The 26,262-nt window shown below is 44.3% G+C and overlaps 1 protein-coding gene across 3 annotated transcripts in view; it reads right to left on the bottom strand.

The window, feature by feature from the left end:
• The window catches only part of bmpr1ba (bone morphogenetic protein receptor, type IBa), a 466,435-nt gene that overhangs the window by 289,737 nt on the left and 150,436 nt on the right, over nucleotides 1–26,262 (bottom strand). The window lies entirely within an intron of this gene.

A 26,262-nucleotide genomic window follows, 5' to 3' on the forward strand; every position in this document is an offset into this window, starting at 1 on the left:
ACATGCATGAACAGATATCCTAAGTTCAGCTCTCATCACTGTGCTACATCCACAGCAATGTTTACTGGGATTGCGCTGTAGAGTTTGACCCCTTGGGTTGGGTTCAGTGGCACAGTCAGTCTATTTTAGGTGGGGATGTTTAAGCTCTTTAGTGAGATTTTGAGGACATCACTCAAGCATTTGCGCTCTCCTCCTGGGAGGCTCCAGCAGTGACTGAGTTCCAAGTGGAGCAGTCCCTCCAGAGGTGCTGTCAGTGCCCTGCCCAGTGTGGCCAGTTTGGAAAGGTTAAAGCCTTGGCACAGGGAAGCTCCCTTGGAAGGATGCTGCTGTTGGACTGACATATTTGCCACTGGTTAGGAAGGATCCTGTGGAAGCAAAGCCAGAGGTAGTTATCCGGTGCTTACTGTAGGTTGGTCAATTCTCTGATGCTTGTAAAAAAGATAGATACATGAAAAATATGAGCAGGAGTAGGCCATTCAGCCCTTCAAGCTTGCCCTACCTTTGAATATGATCAAGTTTGATCATCCAACTGAGTATCCTGTTCCTGCTTTCACTCCATGTCCTATGATCCCTCGAGCCCTAAGAACTACATCTGACTCCGTCCTGAAAACATTCAGTGTTTCCCCTAATTCTTCTAAATTCCAGTGATCAGACCGAAATGATACAGCCTCTCTTTATACGTCAGTCCTGCCATCCCAGGAATCAGTCTGGTAAACTTCTGTTGCACTCCCTCTATAGGCAGAACATCTTTCCTTGGAAAACGAAAACAAAACTGCACACAGTGCTCCAGGTATCATCTCACCAAAAGGCTTTACAATTGCAGCAAGACATCCCTGCTCCTGTACCTGAATAGAATCACTATGAAGGCCAACTTATCATTTGTCTTCTTTACTGCCTACTGCTTCCCTTCAGTGACTGGTGGACAAGGACGCCCATCCTTACTGCACCTTCATATTTCCAAAATTTATCACCATACACTTAATAACCTGCCTTCCCATTTTTGCTATCAAAGTCGATAACCTCAAATTTATTCACTTTTTACTTCACATGCCACGCATTAGCCCATTCACTTAACTAGTCTAAACCATACTGAACCATTTCTGCAACCCGCTCACAGGGTCACCCTCCCAATCAGCTTCATGCCACCTGCAAACTTGGAGATAAAACACTTACTTCACTCACTTAAACCACTTAAGGAGCAGAAAGACCACTGCTGCCAGTAAACCATGGCTGTGGTTTCAGGTTTGGCATCTGGGCCTCAGATACGCTTTTCCTCAGTTGATGGCTGAGTCACCACACTGCAGGTGATGATGAATTCTGTTTCCTACACCTAGTTTCACCAAGCACTCAATGCAGACCGTTGGGAGGCTGGTTAGCTTGAATAGCTGGACTGCGATGCAGAATAACACCAACAGCATCGGCTCAATTCCTGCACTAGATGATGTTACCCATGAACAAATCTCCTTCACAGCCTCTCTCCTCATGTGAGGCATGGTGGCCCTCAGGTTAAAGCATCGATGAAAGGGCAACCCTATGGTCTGGTAAGACAATGATCTCTTTACTTTTACAGACACTATAAATATCCAACACGTCATCTTGGAGCCCCTTTAATGCCTTTTAAACCTGAGAGGTGTGTCTGGCCCAATTATCTCGACTGGCTACATCTTCTCTCAGCACCAAAGCAGACTTTAGCACTGAACAGTTGTGTTAGCAGCAACAACATCACTTCACGTTCATGCCAGCCCAAGGCAGCTGACTGTTTGAGAACTCAGAGCGTACAGCTGCACCCACACCTATCACTGAATATGAATCCGTGTACAGATTAAACTTAATTACTTGACATTACAAATCATTCAGAAAAGCACAGGTCAGACAGGTCAGACCAGAATAGAAGGGCACTTGTTTTTACATGCTTCTTTATTATTCCACATCATTTACTTTGGGACAGAGTGTGTGGGTAAATACTGAAACAAAGCATTCAAACAGTCACAGAAAAGCCATATGTGGCTCGTTAATTGCCAGTTGACCACCCTCGCTCTCCACCAACTGACATTTCTCCTTCCTTCGTGCCAACTCTAGAGAGAATACATCTCAACAACCAGCTATGCAGATGCATTCCCAGTGCTGAGTCTGAAGACAGAGGCTGTAGTCATTCTGCATCAAGCAATCACGAAGGATGAACCCAAATCTCTCGCCAAATCAGTTGCACCTGCACAAACCTTAGCACCTGAGCACTCTCTGTAATTTATGGCAATCTGATCGTGCCACGCCTGCCAATGTTTCCCATTACAATTCCCACATCACACATTTTGATTTCTCCTGCTGCCCACGTTTCCTTGAATTTTTCTGTCAGTTCACACATCCGCCTTTGCCCAGAAACCAGGCAACGGCCTCAAATCAAGTGGCAAGGTTAGAACAAACTTGAACCACTGCATTAAAAAGCTGCATCACTCAATTCCCCTCAATGGTGGAGCTCCGCCAACGCAAACGTCTTTCGCCTGAACTTCATCCTGATCATTTCACCAGGATCACTTTCCCCAGATTTAACCACAAGTCTGCTTGCTGTGTGTCAATGTTGGAAAATCTTGTTTAAACTCCCATTCATAGAGATGAAAGTCCCAGGATTTGGCGTGGCATTTATTTTCTCGTGGAATAAGTCACCATTTTAATACTTCTATGAACCATTGCTTCAGTTGTTGAACTCTCGCCTCTTAATCAGAAGGTTGTGGGTTCACGTCCCACTCCTGAGACTTAAGTGTAAATTCGAACTGGATAAGGAGATGTTTCACAGGCAGAGGTGCCTCCCCGTCTTTCAGAAAACACATGAAACCATGGCACCACCCGTCCTTTCAGAGAGATCCCAATGATTCCATTCGAAAGAAGAACAAAAGAATTATCCCCATTGTCCTCACCAATATTTATCCCAACGGGTTAGCAGATCATTCTCACATGTCACTGTTTGTGACAGCTTGATTTGCAATAAATACCTGCACTTCCTACATTACAATGACACTTCAAATAAACTGGGGGAGACAATGGCTTAGTGGTATTATTTAAACAGACCCAGATAACATTCTGGGGACGCAGGTTCAAATCCTGCCACAGCAGGTGGTGAAATTTGACTTCAAAAAATTTCTGGAATGGAGAATCTAATGATGACCGCGAATCCATTGTTGACTGTCAGGAAAATCCCACCTGGTTCACTAATGTCCTTTAGGGAAGGAAACTGCCACCCTTACCCGGACTGGCCTACATGTGACTCCAGACCCATAGCAGTGTGGGTGACTTTGAGGAATTAGGGATGGGCAATAAATGCGGCCTACCCCAGCGAACCCCTCATCCCATGAATGAATAAAAAAAACTTCATTAGCTGTAAATCACTTTGAGACATTCTGAGCTGGTGCAGAAACAGAATTCTTACAGCACAATAGGAGGCTATTCAGCCTATCATGCGAGCACAGACTCTGTTATCTCATCTAGCTGTATTATCTAGTGCCAATCATTCTGGCAAAACTTTGCTGTACTCCCTTGGGAGCAGCAACATCCTTCTTCAGGTAAGGCGATGAAAACAAAAATACTCCAGGTATGGTCTCACCAAGGCCCTGTAGAATCGTTCCTGTACTTGAATCCTCTCGCTATATACGGCAACATCCCATTTACCCGTTGTGCCTGCATGCTTACTTTCAGTGACTGGTGTACAAGGGAAGCTAGGCCTTATTGTACTTCCGCCAACGTACCACCATGCAGATAATAACCTGCCTGATATTGCAATCAAAATAGATCACATCACATTTATCCACAACATATTTCATCTGCCATGTGTTTGCCCACTTACTCAACTTACCCAAATCATGCATAATGGGAACTGCAGATGCTGGAGAATCCGAGATAACAAAGTATGGAGCTGGATGAACAAAGCAGGCCAAGCAGTATCTTAGGAGCACAAAAGCTGATGTTTTGGGCCTAGACCCTTCATCAGAAAAGGGGGATGGGGAGAGGGTTCTGAAATAAATAGGGAGAGAGGGGGAAGGCGAATCAAAGGTGGATAGAGGAGAAGATAGGTGAAGAGGAGACAGACAAGTTAAAGAGGCGGGGATGGAGCCTGTAGAGGCGAGTGTAAGTGGGGAGATAGGGAGGGGATAGGTCAGTCTGGGGAGGGTGGACAGGTCAAGGGAGTGGGATGAGGTTAGTAGGTAGGAAATGGGGGTGCAGCTTAAGGTGGGAGGAGGGGACAGGTGAGAAAAATCTCCCCTCCCCTGACTGCATCCCCAAACCAGCCCAGCTCGTCCCTGCCTCCCTAAAATGTTCTTCCTCTCACCTATCCCCTCCTCCCAACTCAAGCCGCACCTCCATTTCCTACCTACTAACTTCATCCTGCCCCCTTGACCTGTCCGTCCTCCCCGGACTGACCTATCCCCCCCCACCTCCCCACCTACACTCACCTCTACAGGCTCCATCCCAGCCCCTTTAACTTGTCTGTCTCCTTTCCACCTATCTTCTCCTCTATCCATCTTCGATCTGCCTCCCCCTCTCTCCCTATTTATTTCAGAACACCCTCTACCCCTCCCCCTTTTCTGATGAAGGGCCAAGGCCCGAAACATCAGGCATTGGCAAATGTTTTTTGTATACATGCTTTTAACAGAGACAGAGGCACAGTGCAAAGGATAAACAGATGTAAATGGTCGAGGAAGAATAAGACAGCCCCAGTTGGCGGGTTTTACTTTGCAAAGGGCAGCACATTACGTTACAAAGAAGATGAAAGTGTTAAATCCCTGAAATAAATACGTGATTCTCTTTAAGGCATTTAATGTTTTTGCGAAATAACTGTCTCCTATTATTTGGTTGTTAAAATAAATATTAGTCATTGCGGTATTTCCCAAACTAGTTGTTCTTTGTACCCATGTGATATTTGCCACCTTGACCAGTGGTTAAGGGTTGTTTGACATTGATAGCTTCTACCAATCGTCCTTGGTTTTATTTTTGACTTGTAGAGTATCTACAGAAAAGGCACTGTCATTGGACAGTTAGAAAGCCTGCTGTATGATAGTAACAAGTACATTTGATTGGTTGCGATTACAAAGACTGAAAATAGAAAATGCTCTGAACATACTCATCATTTAGTCCACTTGCTCCTCCTCCCCTCATGTCCAAAGCATACATTATATCACTTTCCCAGCGTTATTCAGATCCACAGTGGAGTTATTTCAGACCCAAGATATTAAATTTCTCTCTTTCTCTCTGCACATGAGCTGCCAGACCTGCTGCGTTTATCCCGCTCGTTCTCCTTTTATTTCCTATCTTCGGCATACTTAGTATTTTGCCTTTATGTAATTACCAGAACCTTGGGGACCTGGTACTGATACATCTGCTCCCTCTAAAGGTTGGCGTAAAACTGCTCGTCTCAACCCACAGACTGAAGGTGATGTCAGTAAAATGAGTGGAGTCACTGGAAATGAACATGAGACACTTCAGAACCATTGCCTTATACAACTCTACCTCCCCCACCCCAGGACATTTTATCCTCTCAGTTAACACACTTAATAATCAATTCTAAAACTACATTTACTCATGACCCCATAAACCCCATGTCTCTAACTTCAAATTTTACATGGATCAGGAAGTTTCACACATTTTCACTCCCCAGATGTGGAAGAATGGTAGGTCTGTTTTTTGGGAACTGTTGATCCTGGCTCTGATCTGTAAACCATTTCTCCAACATGGGATATTTACCTTCTGTCCATCCTTTGTGTTGGGAGTAGTTTCTTCTAGAACTTGTTGCCATTCCACGACCTTATCTGGAGGTCGCTTAATCTCCTGAAATTACTTCGCAGAAGACCTCTTTCCTACTCAGCCCCTAACATCAGCCTGGGGCAACTTTCATCTTCAGAATGTCCCACACATCTCGTTTGAAATAACTGTTTTCTTCCTTGTGGTATCCTGGATCAGGAAATTACTTTTCAACTGGAAGAGATCATCTCTTTCTTTGCAGCATTCTGGATGGGTAGACCAGGCAGCTTCATTTTCTTAACCAAGTCCGGGATATAGATATTGCTCTGGTTCCCATGGGCCAAGTGCAGCTCATCCCCTTGGAATAATTGAGCAAGCACGATGGCTTCACTCACCTTTTGTGGATGTTTGGTGAAGTTAACATTTTCACAAGTGCTTCACGTTAGATTGCTGCTCACTCAGCACTATCTCTATCACTGGTATTGACTATTCTGCTGTACTCAGTTGTTCATCAGCTTGGGTGTTTCAACAACATCAGTTAAAGATTTCTGAATGACTTTGAGTGGTCTGTGTTGCTTATTGTTCTCCTGAGTATTTGCTTCTGCTGGCAAATGTTGCTGAGTTCCATCTTCTGACTTTCTTCAGTGATGACAGGAATAGTTTCCAAAATTGACAATCCCGTGCAATTGAAGATCTCATAACTAATTGTGAATCTGCGATCTTTTCTGAGGCGTCAACCATTGTATCACTAACTATAACACGTGGAATGTCTGCATATCCCCAGTGTATCCTTTCCAATTAATCTTCTGAAGGGAACCTGGAATGATTAATCTTTTGTCCCACACTCAAAAACCGTCCATGACTGTGAACTGCTACTGGTGCTCAAAGAATGTGCTCTCCAACAAATCCATGAATTTTTGTTCTGAAAAGCCTTCGACACAATAACCAGTGAATGGGGGGACAGTCCTGGTCATTGCTTTGTGTTTGTTGAATTTTGTATAGCCTCATCTGACTTGGTGCCTTACCATTTCTTCCTGACTGTTTGAAACATTTCTTGCTTGTAATTGCAGATCAACTCAGCAGAGTCTTTCTGCTTCTGGCATTCGCATTGAGGTTAGGAGGTTAAATGCAGTCTTCCCCTGGATGCTGATTGACCATTTGGTCGATAGCAGCTTGTTTTTGGACCAGTCGTTGTCTAGGAGGTGGTCAAAGTCTTTATGCTCCACTAAGGAAGTTGAAGTTGTGATACACATTTAACAACGAAGGCTGTTGATTGCACAAAACTTATTTTAATTTTCCTTACGTGTATCATGTTCAAGCTAGCAGCATTCAGATAATTCTGTTCATTAATCCACCTACACATCTGGTCTAATCTCTGTAGGTCACAGCATCTGCTTCTTCAGCGACAGTCTGATAGGATACCAATATCAGCCCTTATCAAGCTATAACCAAACAGGATATACATGAGAGATAATGGGAACTGCAGATGCTGGAGAATCAGAGATAACAAAGTGTGTAGCTGGATGAACACAGCAGGCCAAGCAGTATCTTAGGAGCACAAAAGCTGACGTTTTGGGCCTAGACCCTTCATCAGAGAGGGTATACATGAACCTAGACAATACAGTGTGGAGCTGGAACACTGGCAGGTCAGGTAGCATCAGATGAGCAGGAAAGCTGACGCTTCGGGTCGGGACCTTTCTTCAGAGAGAAAAAAAAGAAGGGTCCCAACCCGAAGCATCAACTTTCCTGTTCTTCTGATGCTGCCTGGCCTGCTGTGTTCCTCCAGCTCCACACTGTATTATTTCTGACTCCAGCATCAGCAGCTCTTACTATCTCTATACATGAACCAAAACAATTTCTGTAAAGACTTTGTCATTAGGATCAGCTATTTCCCCTCTGAATGCTTCGAGTTTTTTTTAAAGGAAATTTCTCTACCATATCGAGATCTTTGCCGATGTAAACCATCTTCTTTTTTGAAGCTCTGCAACTCTCTGTGACTTCTGCACTTAGGGTTTCATTTTGATGCAATGATTTCCATTAAGAACTGTTACTTTCACAGTTTTACTCTTGTGTTCTGTATGATATTTCTTTGGTTGTAAATCTGCAAGGAAGTGCTGCTTCTTTTTTTCTATTCTTTCTCGGAGTTCTGATTAACCTTATCACTGCAAATCCATTTTAATATTGCTTGCAATAAACGTGCCCCTTAATCTTGTATCCTTATATTTATCAGTGCTCTATTAAATGGAATGGCTGTAGAGCTTGTTAAACTCCATACCACAACAATGTTGCAGTACTCCCTTTATTCCTTCAGTGTTCACTGGGTCAAAATCCTGGAATTCCCTTCTAAATGTCATTGTGGGTCAACTATAGCAGGTGGACTCCAGCGGTTCAAGAAGGCAGCTCACCCCCACCTTCTCAAGGGGCAACGAGGGATGGGCAAGAAATGCTGGTGGAACCAGTGACACCCACCTCCCACCAATGAGTTTAAAAAAGAACTAGTCTGGTTAACTCTATATTTCTCTAATGCTGTATGGAATTCTTCAACGACATTTCAATTTGTACTACTAGCTGTTCCGTAGTAATTTACCTATTTCAAAACTCTTTAAGTTGTTTCCTTGTATCTCAATATTGCTTGCTGGGATTTTAGTGATCAAAATGGTAACCATCACTCCCAGGGTTTTCACACGTGCTGCAGCCAAGATGGAGTTCCTCATTTCTTTCCACATAAAGTTGGCTGTTTTCTTACCTTTCACGTGCAATTTCTGCTACTCAAATATTTCAGTAAAGTTCTCTGGCTTTATACATCTTTTTGCAGAAATCATAGCTTAATTAGAAAGTCCAGTTTCTTTTAAGTCTTTCATTTTTCCTGGCTTTCTTCTTGTATCAAATTCAAAATTGTTCATTTTCAACTTAAATAAATTCTGAGGCCTTTATGATTCTGCATTCCCAGTTTAAATTTATTTTTTGCACTCTTTTACAGTTCCTTGCAGCTGCAGTGCAGTATTCATGCTGGTGATACTCAGTGTGAGGCATGAGAACTGTTTTTTAGACTCTCTTGCCTTTCCTTTCTGGTCTTTGCAAATTTTGCAAAGTTGTTCTGTTTTCCATTCTTGATTTCTAACTATATATCCTTGTGCCTTTTGGGGCTCTTCACCAAGCCTCCTTCACTAAGGCTTCCGTATTTTCTGAGTGTAACTTGCTTTTCTCTCTGAGCACACATTCCTGCTCCTGCATTTCTTACCAGCTTCTAAAGGAAGTTTTATCTTTGGAGTTTTGAGCTTGATTTTTTGCTGTTTCCATGGCCGTTACTGTATCCCCTTGCCAAGAATTATGTTCCTCCTGCTGACCGACTGTCTGTGTCTTCTTAAAGTAGTAATACTCTTAAAGTGGTAAAGTAACTTGATTTTTTTGCCCCTTTCTTTCTGGATCTTCTGGACATTTTTCTGGGTCTTCTGGATTATATTTCATCCTCATGGTGGGTGTCAGTTCCAAACAGCTGAAACCATTTGGCATTTTCCCAGGTGACCACTCCTGGGTACCTTGTAGCATTTGCCACCTCTACCACAAGGTGGCACTGGGCAAGGGTCCTCACAGAGCCCAGTTTTCATAAGTAACACCAGATTTGTGTTATCTCTGACTCCAGCATCGGCAGTTCTTACCGTTCCAGATTTTGAAACGTTAGTCCTGTCTCTCTGTGCAGAGATGCTGCCAGACCTGCTGAATTTCTCCAGCATTCTCTATATTTGTTTCAGATTTCTAGTATCTACAGCATTTTGCTTTTATTTACATTGTTAGATTTTTATTGGGCTTGGGTATTAAGGGATAGGAACCAACAGCAGGTAGGTGGAGCAGAGAAAGAGGTCAACACTGGTGTTACTAAATGACAGAGATAATGGGAACTGCAGATGCTGGAGAATCAGGTTTTCTGATGAAGGGTATAGACCCGAAACGTCAGCTTTTGTGCTCCTAAGATGCTGCTTGGCCTGCTGTGTTCATCCAGCTCCACATTTTGTTACTAAATGACAGGAGAGGTTTGAAAGGCTGAATATCGTACTCCTCATCAGATGTCAGCCCATCTCTGTTACCTCTCCACTCCCTTGATACCAGCTCTATACTCACTTTCTGGGGATGTTGGAATGCTGTCTGCTCCCACACTGTAAAGTGGATAGTCTCCTTATTTCATAAAGGTGGACAGTTTTGTTACAATAATGTATCCAGAAACTTGACATAAATATCTGAACTAACATGCCAAAAATTTCACACAAACTTCAACCTTTAGAAATATTGTGCTTCCAACTATTTCTCAAATATTTAATTGCTTGCATCCAAACAAAACTTCCTGTTCCAGCACAGACTAGAGCATTACCAAGACCCCCTACGTGAGAAGGCGCTTAGAAGTTCAGATTTATTTCCACAAGGGAAAACAAAATACACAATGGTATCCTTTTTTGTTTTCTCCCTCACCTCTTGACCGATGCTCCACATTCCTACACTTCCTATTCACTAGTTTGCCTCCTGCCTCCCCTTGTATTCATAAAGAAGGACATATAAACATGGGAATTAAGGGTAAGGGCCATCCAGCTCCTGAAGCCTACTCTGCCACTCAATAAGGTCATGGCTGATCAGATTGTGACTTCAAATCCATTTGTCTGCCAAACTCCCCGATAACCTTTGACTTCCTTATTGGTCAAGGCTCGATTTCCCACCACCTTAAAAGTATTCATTGACCTAATGTTCAGCATTCTTGAGGGAAGCAAGTCCACAGACTCACTACCCTCTGAGAGAGAATGCATAATCTTGGCCATAAGCACCTACTGTGACGCCTACTTCAAAATTTTCCCACCAGAATCCAGCCAGTCAAGTCCACTCAGGGTGGGGAAGGCTGGAGATTTTCTAATCAACCTGTTCAGAGATGCGATTACACAGCTCTAGAACAAATGCGACTTGAATCCAGGCTTCCTGGCTAACACTCCACCACAACAGCCCTAACTGTGAATGTTAAGGAGCGGTGATGAGATCGCTTCTTATTGGAGGCGGTCATTGCCTGGCAATAGTGTGGCACAGATGTTACTTACCACTTGTCAGCTCAAGCCTGGATATTGTCCAGATCTTGTTGCATTGGAAAATGGACTGCTTCAGTACCTGAGGAGTCATGAAACTTTTAACAATTAACAATGCAGCAAACACTGCTTTTCCAGAGTGAATGAGAAAATGAACACCAAAGGATCTTACGTGTTTCAGTAAAATCACATCTCATTCTTCTAAACTCCATTGGATCTACGGTACAGGTACCATTCTCCTAATGGATCATAGGGCTGCTCTCTCATTGCAGAGAGATAACTGATGGTGGTTTAACCTGAGAGTCACCATGCCTCAGGAAAGGGGCAAGATTGAGAAGGAGAGTCCTTCACGGTAACTTCAGGAAAAGCAGAAATTGAACCCATACTGTTGGTATCACACTGCACAACAAACCTGCTGTCCAACCAACTGAGCAAACTGACCTCTTCCTATAAACATGATCCGTCCATAAAACACAGGACAAAACCAACCCAGCCAATTCACACCCTATTAGTCTACTCTCGACTGTCAGTAAAGTGATGGAAGGTGTCATCAACAGTGCTGTCAAGCAGCACCTACTCAGCAATTGCCGACAGAGTGATGCCCAGTTTGAGTTCCACAAGGCCAATGAGCTCCTGACCTCATTACAAACAAGGACAAAAGAGCCAGAAGTGACATGAGGCTCAGCCCTTGGCATCAAGTCCACATTCAACAGAGCACTCGTAAAACCGGGATCAATGAGGATCAGGGGGTATAGCAGACACACAGGATGATGCTGTGGCTGTTGGAGGCCAGTTACCTCAGCTCCAGGACATCTGTGCAGGAGTTCCTCAGGGCAGTATCCTAGCCCCAAGCATTTACTGCTGCTCCATCCATCACCTTCCCTCCATCATAATTGCACAATGTTTAGCAAGTTTCATGACTCCTCAGGTACTGAAACAGTCCATTTTCCAATGCAACAAGATCTGGACAATATCCAGGCTTGAGCTGACAAGTGATAAGTAACATCTGTGCCACACAATTACCAGGCAATGAACACCTCCAATAAGAGGTGATCTAATCACCGTTCCTTGACATTCAATGGCATTATCATCATTGATTCACTGTGAGGATTAACTCAACTCATGGCCCCCAGAGCCTGTTCACTTTCTGCAAGGCACAGCTCAGGAGCATGATGGAAAAATTCCCACTTTCCTGGATGGGCGCAGCCTCAACAACACTCAAGAAACTTTACACCATTCAGGACAAAGCAGCTATCCTCCCCCCCACCACCCCCTTGATTGGCACTACATCCACAAACATCCATTCCCTTCATCACTGACACTTAGTAGCATCAGTGTGTACTATCTACAAAGCGCATTGCAGATATTTTCCAAAGATCCTCAGGCAGCACCTTCCAAACCCACCACCACTTCCATCTAGAAGGACAGGGGTAGCAGACAAATGTGAACACGACCCTCTGCAAGTTTCCCTCCAAGCCCCTCACCATCCTGACTTGCTAATATATCATCATTCTTCAGTGTCACTGGGTCAAATTCCAGGAATTCCCTCCTTAATGGCATTGTGGGTAAACCCACAGCAGGTGGACTGCAGTCGTTTAAGAGGGCAGCTCACCACCACCTTCTCAAGGGCAACTAGGGAGGGGCAAGAAATGGTGGCCCAGCCGGTAACATTCATGTTATATGTGTGAAGAAAATAAGCTAGCCTGTCCAACCTTTTTTCAAAAGATAACTCCCACATCCCCATTAGGTGTCAGTTAAATGAACCTTCTCTGGACTACTTCTAGTGCAATTCTCTCTTCATTCAACCATCTCAGATGCTCCTGGGGTATCATTACATCCAACTAAAAATCTATTTGATTACTACCCTCCCCACTCCAATATGTGCTACATTCATGAAGCACAAATACTGTCACTATCTATTAAAGCACAGCATTAGAAACTGTCTTCCTGATAATGCTATATTATGTCATGTTATATCTTCTAATAACACAAGGCTGCTCTCAAATGACTTTGCTTCATGGGCACCCTAAATATTTGTCATCCCAGTACTGATTCTTTTTCTATCAATGCTTTGGGCATTAAAAAAAAACAAACAATCTGGACATAATTACCAATATGGGAATATTAAATGATATTGATATCATGAGTTGTGCACAAGCCCTGCCTGTTTGGGTTTACGATAAAGGCTCACCTCCAAAATTCTCTCTTAGAATCATACAGATTTCAGGAAAACTTCTTTTATTCTATATGGAGACAACACAGAATAGAATTGTCTGGGGATTTCCGCAGCTGTTTTAAGTAGTAATTTTGACTGATAGCGTTCACAGTTTAGAAGCTTAGGCTGGTTATGCAAAGGTCAAACATGAACAGAAAGACACACTTTCCATTTTATGTCCATTGTTTGCTGCTTAACGTCTCTTTTGGGCTTTTAGACTTGCTGCTCTACAGCTGATGTTAACCTGCAAGCCTGATCAACACATGGCTCCATACAGTCTAGCTCCAAATCATATCATTTTCACCCGTGGATGATGAACAGGAGATGAGAAAATTGAGTTTGAGTTACAACCATATCTGAACTTTGCTAACAGGAAAAAACTAATTTAAGCAATTATTTCTGGAGATCTTTGTAAAAGGATACAGTAAACATCACTTCAGAGAATACTTTTCACAGATATACAATCTGAGCACGATATGAGATTGTGCAAGATACCAAATAAAGACATTTGTCTGCATTATTGTTTTCACATCTGGATACTGCAACACTTTTATGACATACTTCAACCCTTCTCACGGCAATGAACCCATACAGCAGAAGACCACCCACAGGAATTCACTCTCAGCTCATCATACTATTGACAAAATTGTTTAATTACAAGGATATATTAGCAATTGTAAATTGTCATGAATGCTGAAACTTGTAAACAACGTTACGTTTTGAGTTGCACCTTAACTCAAAATAAAAGGGAGAATTTGAAATAAGTATCACAGCTGAATTTTTTCATTGTAGTTTTCCAAATTGTCGAAATTGGAACTCATTGAAATAAAGTGGACGTTTTTACAGCTATTCATTGTAGGTTTCAGGAGAAGTACATCTGCTGTTTGAGACAGAAATAATGGAGCACATTCTGTGCACAGCAATGTATTGCTGTTTTGCGTTAACAACCAAGGATAATAGTGGGGGCTCAGTTTCTGCTCACAAGAGAAGAAATGGATCCAACTGACCTCTTAAAGATTTACACAATGAGGAGTCATGGAGGTGTTCCTTGTTGTTGAAAGCCAGATTCAGAATACTCAACCAGGAGCCAGATTCAGAATACTCAACCAGGGAACGGAATAATTGTCAAATGACAATGAAAGTTTTGACCACGGCCCTCAAGGTAAAGAATTCCACAGATTCTCTTCCCTCTAAGTAAAGGAAAGTTCTCCAAATGCCTGTGCTGAGTGCTTCGCATTTAGTTTTAAATTAAGTTCCCAGTTTCTAGATTCTCCAACAAGGGAAACATCTTACTTTCATCTACCCCATCTAACCCTTCAAGTCTTTTACAGCTTCCAATGAGTTCAACCCCCATTCCTTGAAATTCTAGAGAACCCATGTCCAGTTTGCCCATAGACAACGAAGTGCAGAGCTGGACGAACACAGCAGGCCAAGCAGCATCCCAGGAGCATAAAAGCCGACGTTTCAGGTCTAGAAAAGCTCATACTCTCTTCAAAGGACAGTCCCTCCATCCCAGGAACAAGTCTGGTGACCCTTCATTGAGCTCCCTCCAGGGTAATAATATTCTGCCTAAGGTAACAGAAACAAGAAAACACACAATGCTCTAGGAGCTGTATAGTCAAATTTCCACGCAGTTGATGCAAGATTTTGCCATTGCTATTCTCAAATCTTCTTGCGAGAAAGGCTAACATACCATTAACCTTCCTAACTGCTTGCTACACTTGCATATTAGTCTTCAGTAACTTATTGAGGGGACAATCAGGTCCCTTTGTATATCTAAACATTCCAGTTACTTGCAAATTAATAAATTATAGAATCGTACAGAACATCAAATCTGCACTCTCAAAAAATCCTCAAAATCTACACGAGTCCCACTTTCCCATATTTAGTCCAGAGCCTTGAATTGTATGACATTTCAAGTGCCCATCAAAGTGCTTTCTAAAGGTTGTTGTAGTGATTAAAATCAGGTCAGCCAGGTGGACTTCACAGAGTATGAGTTCCCTGGTTGGGGCTGTTAACTTGGTCTGATTAGGGAACCCAGACTGGCAGTTAGAAACAGGAGTGTCAGAGGTTCTGTTCACTCTGAGAGCAGGCTCTGAGGGAGCTGGATCAGTGTCAGGGATTCTCCATGTGTAATTAAAGGATGACGTGGTCATGGGGTACCAGCCTCTGTAAAGTTATTTCAGATGTAAGGTCCTCAGTTAGGCTCCTGGGCAGTGTATTCCAAATTCCTACCACTATCTGTATGACAAACAATGGCCTCAAATCCCTCTACACCTCAATTTTTTCACATTAAAATTATAACTCTTGTTCTTGTCCCTTCAGCTAACAGGAATGCCTGCTTTCTATCCTTCCTGTCCAAGCCCCTTATAATAGAACATATAGAACATAGAACATAGAACATTACAGCACAGTACAGGCCCTTTGGCACTCGATGTTGTGCCGACCTGTCATACCGATCTCAACCCCACTAACCCATCTACACTATTCCATGTACGTCCATATGCTTATCCAATGACGACTTAATTGTGCCTAAAGTTGGCGAATCTACTACCATTGCAGGCAAAGCGTTCCATTCCCTTACTACTCTCTGAGTAAAGAAACTACCTCTGACATCTGTCCTATATCTTTCACCCCTCAATTTAAAGCTATGCCCCCTCGAGCTCGCCGTCACCATCCTAGGAAAAAGGCTCTCCCTATCCACCCTATCTAATCCTCTGATTATTTTACATGTTTCGATTAAGTCAACTCTCAACCTTCTTCTCTCTAATGAAAACAGACTCAAGTCCCTCAGCCTTTCCTCGTAAGACCTTCCCTCCATACCAGGCAACATCCTAGTAAATCTCCTCTGCACCCTTTCCAAAGCTTCCACATCCTTCTTATAATGCGGTGACCAGAAATGTACAGAATACTCCAAGTGCGGCCGCACCAGAGTTTTGTACAGCTTCACCATAACCTCTTGGTTCTGGAACTCGATCCCTCTATTAATAAAAGCTAAAACACTGTATGCCTTCTTAACAGCCCTGTCAACCTGGGCAGCAACTTTCAAGGATCTGTGTCCATGGACACCGAGATCTCTCTGCTCATCTACACTACCAAGAAACTTACCATTAGCCCTGTACTTTGCCTTCTGGTTACTCCTACCAAAGTGCATCACCTCACACTTGTCTGCATTAAACTCCATTTGCCACCTCTCAGCCCAGCTCTGCAGCTTATCTATGTCTGTCTGCAACCTACAGCATCCTTCGTCACTATCCACAACTCCACCGACCTTAGTGTCGTCTGCAAATTAACTAACCCATCCTTCTACGCCCTCAACCAGGTCATTTATAAAAATGACAAACAGCAGTGGACCCAACACCGACCCTTGCGGTACATCACTAGTAACTGGTCTCCAGGATGAACATTTCCCATCAACTACCACCCTCTGTCTTCTTTCAGCAAGCCAATTTCTGATCCAAACTGCTATATCTCCCACAATTCCATTCCTCCGCATGTTGTACAACACACACTCTCTCTCTCTCTCACACACACACACACACACACACACACACACACACACACACACACACACACACACACACACACACACACTCTTGCACTCAACCGTGGAGTTGGCCAGGGAGTGCATTTACAGAGATCAACATACGTTAATATCCACTTAAAAATCCACACACAAAATGCGGGTTGTGGAAATCTGCAATCTGCAATAATCTAACCAAACTCAGTCTGGACCCTCCCCAATCTCTTCTGCTCTAAATAAAACCATTTAAGGTTATCCACCTGCTCTTCATAACTTAGTGGGGAGGTGATGGCCTAGTCAATCTAGAGATCCAGATAATGTTCCAGGGACCCAGGCTCGAATCCCACCACAGCAGATGGTGGAATGTGAATTCAAGAAATATCTGCAATTAAGAATCTAATAGTGACCATGAGTCTATTGTGGATTGTTGGGGAAAACTCAACTCATTCATTAATGCCTTTTAGGGAAGGAAATTGCCATCCTTAATTTGTCTGCCCTATATGTGACTCCAGGCCCAGAGGAATGTAATCATGCATTTCCTCCTTTCTAACCACATCCTTCTTACAGTGTGGTAACCAGAGCTGTACACAGTACAGTCCCAGTCACGAACCATTTCAACTCCCCCTCCCATTCCTCAGACGACATGTCCATCATGGGCCTCCTGCAGTGCCACAATGATGCCACCCGAAGGTTGCAAGAACAGCAACTTATATTCCACTTGGGAACCCTGCAGCCCAATGGTATCAATGTAGACTTCACAAGCTTCAAAATCTCCCCTTCCCCTACTGCATCCCAAAACCAGCCCAGTTCTTCCCCTCCCCCCACTGCATCACAAAACCAGCCCAGCTCATCCCCTCCCCCCACTGCATCCCAAAACCAGCCCAGCCTGTCTCTGCTTCCCTAACCTGTTCTTCCTCTCACCCATCCCTTCCTCCCACCTCAAGCCACACCTCCATTTCCTACCTACCACCTCATCCCGCCTCCTTGACCTGTCCATCTTCCCTGGACTGACCTATCCCCTCCCTAACATCCCCACCTATACTCTCCTCTCTACCTATCTTGTTTTCTCTCCATCTTCGGTCTGCCTCCCCCTCGCTCCCTATTTATTCCAGTTCCCTCTCCCCATCCCCCTCTCTAATGAAGGGTCTAGGCCCAAAACGTCAGCTTTTGTGCTCCTGAGATGCTGCTTGGCCTGCTGTGTTCATCCAGCTCCACACTTTGTTATCTTGGATTCTCCAGCATCTGCAGTTCCCATTATCACTGTACACAGTACTCCAGTTTTGGCCTAAACAAAGTTCAGTACAGCTCCAACATAACCTCATTACTCTTATTATCCAAGCCACGAATAATAAAGGCAAGGATCCCTTATGCCTTCTTAACTACTCTATTAACTTATCCTGCTACCTTTAGGGATCAGTGGAGTGGACTAGCACCTCAAGACCCCTCTGTTCCACTCAGCTTCCTGGTGTCCTGCCATTTATTGAGTACTCCGTTGTCTTGTTAGTTCTTCCTCAGTTCATCACCTCACATTCATCACAGCTAAATTCCAACTGCCATTGTCCCACCCATCCGACCAATCCATTTATATGCTCCTGTAACCTAATATCTTCTTCTTCATTATCAACCATCCAGCCAATCTCCAAGTCATCTGCAAACTTGCTTACTATCTCCCAGCATACTTTCTTCCACAGTATTTATCATGAACAATAAGGGACCCAGCACTGATTCATTTGATATGTCACTTGACACCATTCACACAGATAGACTTCTATCATCACCTTCTGTCTCCTGTCACTAAGCCAGTGTTGGGCCCAACCTGCCAAGTTGCCTTGTATCCCATGTGTTTTTACCTTCTTTACCAGACACACTTGTGGGACTTCGTCAAAGGCTTTGTGAAAATCCATACAAATGACGTCAACGGGACTACCTTCATCTACATACCTGGCCTGCTTGTAAAATTCAACTGAATTGCTGGGCATGCCCTCATAGAGTCACTGAGTTATAAGACCCTTCAGTTTAACTCGTCCATGCCAGCCAAACACTCTAATCTGATCTTGTCCCGTTTGCCAGCATGTCCCTCTGACAAATACTCTGCGCATCTGTTCTACTTACCAAAGTGGATAACATCATATTTTTCATCATTATAATCCATTTGCCATTTTCTTGCCCATTTAGTAAGTCTGTCCAAATCTTCTTGAAGCCTTTCGGATCTTCCTCACAACAGGCATTCCCATTTAGCCTTGGAAATACAGCAAACGTTGTTTTAACTGGCATCGTAAATGAACCGACCATCTCGATAAGCTGGCAAAAAATTATACACCTCAAATGCCAGAGGTTTACCTTTTTCACACGATTTCTGTGGTGTCTGAGTAGTCAGTTAAGCATGTGAGTGAGAAGGCTCTCTGCTGGAAAGTTTTATTTAAGACAAAGTTGCATTCTTATTGAAGTGAATTATGCTGTAAATAAAGAACAGTGATGTGCGTACCCCTGCATTATGTTTCTATTACTTAGTGTGTGTGTTTACATTGATTGTATGGACCTCTTTATCAACTGAAGTCTTTGTGCCGCCAGCACACTCCTGCTTAAACAAGTGCTGGTTGATAAAAAGTTTGCAGTTTTACATTCAGTCTCCATGTCCAAATTGATCCATTTTGTGAATTGTTGGAGCCCAAGTCCTGATCTTTTTAGTTCCCCACTATTCACCAATGCAACAATAACCCATTTATTCCTACTCTCTGATTCCTACCAGTAAGCCAATCCTTAATCCAAGCCAATAAATTACCTCCAATCGCATGTATTTTGATTTTGCAAACAAGCCTTTTATGGGGGACTTTATCAAGAGACTTCTAAAAGCCCAAATATGCATCATTCACCAATGTCCTTGCATCAGTATTGTTCATAACATACCCAAAAACTCTCACAGGTTCATCAAACGTGCTTTTCTCATTAACCAGCCCATTTTAATTATGCCCAATTATCCATTTATTACATCCCTATGATAAATGAAATTATGGAAGGAATTTATCACCTGGAGATATTTCACCTTCATCTCTGCCTCAGCTCATCTGCCACTGAAACCTTCATCCATCCCTTGTCACATCTAGATGTAATTAATTCAATGTTCTCCTGCACTTCACTCACCATAAGCTTCAGGCCACCCAACAGTTATTTTACAATACATCTCAAAATGTTAAACTCGAGCCCTGGTGTTCAAATCCCTGGATGGCCTCCTGCCTTTCCAGCCTTGTCAACAAAATGTGAGGCTGGATGAACACAGCAGGCCAAGCAGCATGACAGGAGCACAAAAGCTGACGTTTTGGGCCTAGACCCTTCATCAGAGAGGGGGATGGGGTGAGGGTTCTGGAATAAATAGGGAGAGAGGGGGAGGCGGACCGAAGATGGACAGAAAAGAAGATAGGTGGAGAGAGTATAGATGGGGAGGTAGGGAGGGGATAGGTCAGTCCAGGGAAGACGGACAGGTCAAGGAGGTGGGATGAGGTTAGTAGGTAGATGGGGGTGCAGCTTGGGGTGGGAGGAAGGGATGGGTGAGAGGAAGAACAGGTTAGGGAGGCGGAGACAGGTTGTACTGGTTTTGGGATGCAGTGGGTGGAGTGGAGGAGCTGGGCTGGTTGTGTGGTGCAGTGGGGGGAGGGGACGAACTGGGCTGGTTTAGGGATGCAGTTGGGGAAGGGGAGATTTTGAAACTGGTGAAGTCCACATTGATACCATTAGGCTGCAGGGTTCCCAGGCGGAATATGAGTTGCTGTTCCTGCAACCTTCGGGTTTGTAACCACCTAATAATGCCGTATGCTTCCAACTCCCAAATCCCGTGCATCCCTGCAACCTTCTCAAATAAATAATAACTCTGTCTTCAGCCATCTGCTTCCTAAGTTCTCTCCCTAAAACTCTCTGCCTCTCAATTTCTCTCTCCTCTTTTAAGACTGTCATCATGGCCACTCTTTAACTACAATCCATCCTTCTGTGTTTGAATTTATTGCTAAACGTATTCTTTACCTCACAGTAATGCAGACATAGTTCTAAATTCAAACAATTTACTTGCATGACTTAAAACATCTTAGAACTTAAGATGAGTTTGAATACATATGCAGTCATAGCAAGAAGCGGCATGTCTAATCTGTCACTGGCATTTTCTCTCCAAGGGTCAAGAGTCAATCCCTTGACTCACAACCCCATCATAAAGCAATCAAGCACTATTTAACCATCTGTGATCAGATAAGATCAGATCAGATAATGAAGTCTGTATTTCCTCTCCTTGTTCCTTTTTCCAAAATGCATCAGCGCTACACTTCTATGCTAAACTCCATCTGCTGGTTGCCTGCCCAGTATGTCAGTCTATGCTTGGCTGGTTTCAATCAAATGATACAATCCTCATCCTTGATATCATGTTTTGAAGAGGAATCATACTGGACTCAAAATATTAATTCTGTTTCTCTCTCCACAGATACTGTCAGACTTGCTGAGTTTCTCCAGCATGCTCTGTGCTTGTTTCAGACATGATGTGGAGGCGCCAGTGTTGGACTGGGGTGGACAAGATCAGGAGTCACACGACACCAGATTACAGTTTCATTTGAAAACACAAGCTTTTGGAGTCTTACTCCATCTTCAGATGTTAGTGAGACCTCCAAGTTTGATATCATCAGCTACTTATGGAATTTTACTCTGTACTCCATAATATCTAATTAATTTATGTGTATCAATAATCTGGGATTAGAAAGATTTTTGTAGTTTTCAAGGAATTATCCTTTGTCTGGAAGAAGACAATAGGCAGGGAGCCAAGTAGATCCAGGGTAGCTTTGGTGATATGGATTTGATGGGCTGAAGGGTCTCTACTATACTATCCTATGACTCTAAATGGGACAGAGAGGGGGATACAAGCAGAGACGTTAACAGAATCCCTACAGTGTGGATGCAGACCATTCAGCCCATTGCGTCCCCACCAACTCTCAGAAAAGTACCCCATCCAGACCCAAACTGCTACTTTATCCCTGTGATCCCACACATCCCATGGATAACCCACCGAGCTGCATATCCCTGGACAAGCTTCCTGAGCAAGATGGCAGCAGGGTAAGACACTCCAGCTAGAACTCTGCTGTTCTTCACTTCCTTTTCCTTTCTCTTTCTTTATTCCCCTCTTTGTTGCAATTTTTCTCACCCACTCTGTCACCCACGCCTCCGCCCACAAACATTTAAGTTCTTAAAATGCCTGAACTGGAGGGAGCGGAGAACAGACTCTGGAGATGGTCCCGGAAGCAAGTCAAGGCCGGACCCCAGAGCGGATGGAGCGCGGGCCAAGCTGGGAGCTATGTCATGGGGATGGAGCTCGGAGTGGGGAGCAGAGGGAGCGCGGGCCAAGCTGGCAGCTAAGTCATGGGGATGGAGCTCGGAGTGGGGAGCAGAGGGAGCGCGGGCCAAGCTGGCAGCTAAGTCATGGGGATGGAGCTCGGAGTGGGGAGCAGAGGGAGCGCGGGCCAAGCTGGCAGCTAAGTCATGGGGATGGAGCTCGGAGTGGGGAGCAGAGGGAGCGCGGGCCAAGCTGGCAGCTAAGTCATGGGGATGGAGCTCAGAGTGGGGAGCAGAGGGAGCGCGGGCCGAGCTGGGAGCTGACTTATGGGGATGGAGCTCAGAGCAGGAAGCAGAGGGAGCGCGGGCCGAGCTGGGAGCTGACTTATGGGGATGGAGCTCGGAGTGGGGAGCAGAGGGAGCGTGGGCTGAGCTGGGAGCTGACTTATGGGGATGGAGCTCAGAGCAGGAAGCAGAGGGAGCGCAGGCCGCGCTGGGAGCTGACTTATGGGGATGGAGCTCGGAGTGGGGAGCAGAGGGAGCGTGGGCTGAGCTGGGAGCTGACTTATGGGGATGGAGCCCGGAGCGGGAAGCAGAGGGGGCGCGGGCCGAGCTGGGAGCTGACTTATGGGGATGGAGCTCAGAACAGGGAGCAGAGAGAGCACGGGCTGACCTGGGAGCTGACTTATGGGGATGGAGCTCAGAGCGGGAAGCAGAGGGGGCGCGGGCCGAGCTGGGAGCTGACTTATGGGGATGGAGCTCAGAGCAGGAAGCAGAGGGAGCGCGGGCCGAGCTGGGAGCTGACTTATGGGGATGGAGCTCAGAGCAGGGAGCAGAAAGAGCACGGGCTGACCTGGGAGCTGACTTATGGGGATGGAGCTCAGAGCGGGAAGCAGAGGGAGCGCGGGCCGAGCTGGGAGCTGACTTATGGGGATGGAGCTCAGAGCGGGAAGCAGAGGGAGCGCGGGCCGAGCTGGGAGCTGACTTATGGGGATGGAGCTCAGAGCGGGAAGCAGGGGGAGCGCGGGCCGAGCTGGGAGCTGACTTATGGGGATGGAGCTCAGAGCGGGAAGCAGAGGGAGCGCGGGCCGAGCTGGGAGCTGACTTATGGGGATGGAGCTCAGAGCAGGAAGCAGAGGAAGCACAGGCCGAGCTGGGAGCTGACTTATGGGGATGGAGCTCAGAGCGGGAAGCAGAGGGAGCGCGGGCTAAGCTGGGAGCTGACTTATGGGGATGGAGCCCGGAGCAGGGAGCAGAGAGAGCATGGGCTGTCTGGGGCCTCGACTCCTGGATGGTGGTATGCATGTGCGGACAGCAATGCCTTGTGTTCTGAAGCCCAGTTGGTACAGACTCAGTGGAAAAGGACTATAACTCGTATATTTTAAAGATACTTTTTATTATCCTTTTGGAATTTTTAAAATTCTGCGTTCCCATGGTAGTCTATTTTTTCTACTATTTCAATCCTGTACCAACACTTAAACTCTCCATACCTAAGATGGCATCAAGAGGCAACATTCCAAATTTTTCACAGCACTCAGTTGAGTGCATGTGACGATAAAAGCTGTTCTATTCAATTTAGCGTGGTCAATCCATCTGCCCTGCACATCTTTAGATTGTGGGAGGAAACCAGAGCACCTGGGCGGCACCCACATAGACAGGGGGAGAACAGGCAAGCTCCACACATAGAATTGAACCCATTACCCTCACACTGCAAGACAGTGCTGCTAACCACTGAGCTACTGGTCCTACCCCAGACTTCAGCAGCGATCAGCATCAAACACACTCAAGGCACAACCTCTCACACACATGACCATGAAGCAGTTTGTAAACAGGATGACTTTTAAAACCTTTAACACGATGGATAGACTCAGTTATTGTGACAATAAATGCCCAAAAGGGCCACACCGAGCTGACATACCCATAATAACACTGAGGCTAGATAACAAGGTGTCGAGCTGGGTGAACACAGCAGGCCAAGCAGCATCGTAAGAGCAGGAAGGCTGACATTTCGGGAAGAAGGGTCTAGGCCCGAAACGTCAGCCTTCCTGCTCCTCTGATGCTGCTTGGCCTGCTGTGTTCATCCAGCTCCACACCTTGTTATCTCGGATTCTCCAACAACTGCAGTTCCCATTATCTCTATTACACAGAGGTTGATGTGAACTAGTTATTATTGCACTTCCTGTAGGTCACAGAGGATAATGATCAACAGATAAAGACAAACAGTTAAATTAGGTGAAGGGTAGGTAGTGAGGTTCCCAATCAAGACTTCATATCACACAAGGTTTTAAACTGTCCTTCAGGATTTGCTTATGCAATTAACCAAGCACTTTGTAAACTCCTGCAACATCCCCAGCCTCTGTGTGTAATACACAAAAGGTTTTTTTTCCCTCTCAAAACGTAAGATAAACACAGCTGTTGAGAAGATAGGATTACACACATAGGAGGTCCCTTATACTGGATGGCTACTCACTAACAGCAGGTCTTTTCATGAAGTTGGAAGACACAAAACTTCTCACGTTCTTCCGCCCAAAACTCACTTTCAGCTCTGAGATGCCTGCTTTCTCTGCTGGGTGACCACTTTTGCGTAAAATCTTAGATGTATCTTTAGCACAATGTAGTGCCCATCTTACAGGACCAGTCATCTTTAGTGACATTATTTTAAATAAAAAGCAGGCAAGTCACATCTGGTGCCCCAGACAACACAAATTCCCTCAATTAAATAAAACAGAATGCCTGGTCATTACCACGGTGTTGTTTGTGGAATCTTGCTGTGCAGACATTGCTCGTTCTCCATTATATCAGTGACTGCACTTCTAAAAGTGGATCATTGGTAGTTAGCACTTGAGAACATCTGATGGTTGTGAAAGGTTTGATATGAAATGCAAATCTTTCTTCACAATGCTCTTAGTCTTATGCAGATGCAACTACAGACAAGTGGATATGAGAAACAGTCTCGTAAAGGAAGAAAGGACCTTGTGTTAGCGAAATAATTCTGCCTCAGTTCAGTCTAGTTTCCAGCAGATTGATTTCACAGCAGGAAACAATCTTACCATTTCTGATTCCCATCACGAATATAGTTACTGAGATAGCATACAGTGTCATTAATGATACAATCAAAAGATCAACTGCAGTGTTAGTAATCAATAACAATATCGATTCATACAGCATACCTAATGTGGTAAAAACATCCTAGAGCATTTCTCTAGGCCATAGAACAAAATAGCAGGACATGTAACCAAAGAAAAAGTTTTCTTCACTTATATTTATTCCATTCATATATTCTGTAAGTAAGAAACTGATTTTATTTGCTAACCATAGAAGCATTTTCTGGTTAAAAACAACTCCACATGCACAAATCTCCTTCCTGCAACTGCACTTCAGACTGAGGATGTTACAACAATAAAGATGTTGCAACCTCTGAATAAAAACAAAAGTACTGCAGACACTGAGATTTAAAATAAAAGCAGAAAGTACGAGAGAAACTCTGCAGGTCTGGCAGTATCTGTGGGGACAGAAACAGAACTAACGTTTTGAGTCCAGTATGATCTTCTTTGGAATGACTCTTCATCAAAACTAATCTCAGCAGTCATGTCTAACATGAAAGATTAAATCTGTGTCTCTCTCCACAGATGCTGCCAGACCTGTTGAGTTTCTCCAGCACTTTCTACTTTCATTTCTAAGCTCCTGAAGGTTAATGGCAATTTAAATGGTGTTTGGTGACAGGGACATTCCAATAAGCTCAAAAGAGCATATCTGCATTATTGCACTGTGTCGTAGCTTCTGCAAAATATACAGTGGGAATTGGTGACTTTGTGTTGAAACCACCAGACTAATAATCCAGGGGTGTCCAGGCTTATGCTCTGGCCACACTGCACTTCAGTCTTCACAATAAAGAATACAAAAAACACCCAGCAATAACTGTAAATCAGGAAGTTGAAGGAAGAGAGGAACAGTGTGAATTTATAATGACCGGGGAAGCATTAGTGAGCAAACTGACGGAGCTGCAGGTGAATAAGTCTCGGAGTTCTGATAGACTTCATCCCAGGATCCTAAAAGGCGAATGAGGCAGGAGATGCATCAATGTTAATCTTCCAAAATCTTAGCTGGATCCTGGAAAAGACCCATGAGATTGGAAAGTTACAAATATTTAAGAAGTGGGGGAGGCAGAAGACAGGAACACAGACTATTTAGCTTAACATCTGGTGCTGGGAATGTGTTAGAAGCAACCACTTAAAGACATTTTCACTGGGCACTTGGAAAAAAATCAGGTGATTAGGAACAGTTAGCATGGGTCTGTGAAAAGAAGTCATTTTTAACTAATTTATTGAAATTCTTTGCAAAAATGGTATTTGGTGTGGATAAAGGAAGAACTGCTGGCGTACAGTACTTGGAATTCCAAGGCAATTGAAAAGACTACATTTAAAACATTACTGTGC

This window comes from Stegostoma tigrinum, chromosome 1 (genome assembly GCF_030684315.1).
Source record: "Stegostoma tigrinum isolate sSteTig4 chromosome 1, sSteTig4.hap1, whole genome shotgun sequence".
NCBI classification, from domain to species: domain Eukaryota; kingdom Metazoa; phylum Chordata; class Chondrichthyes; order Orectolobiformes; family Stegostomatidae; genus Stegostoma; species Stegostoma tigrinum.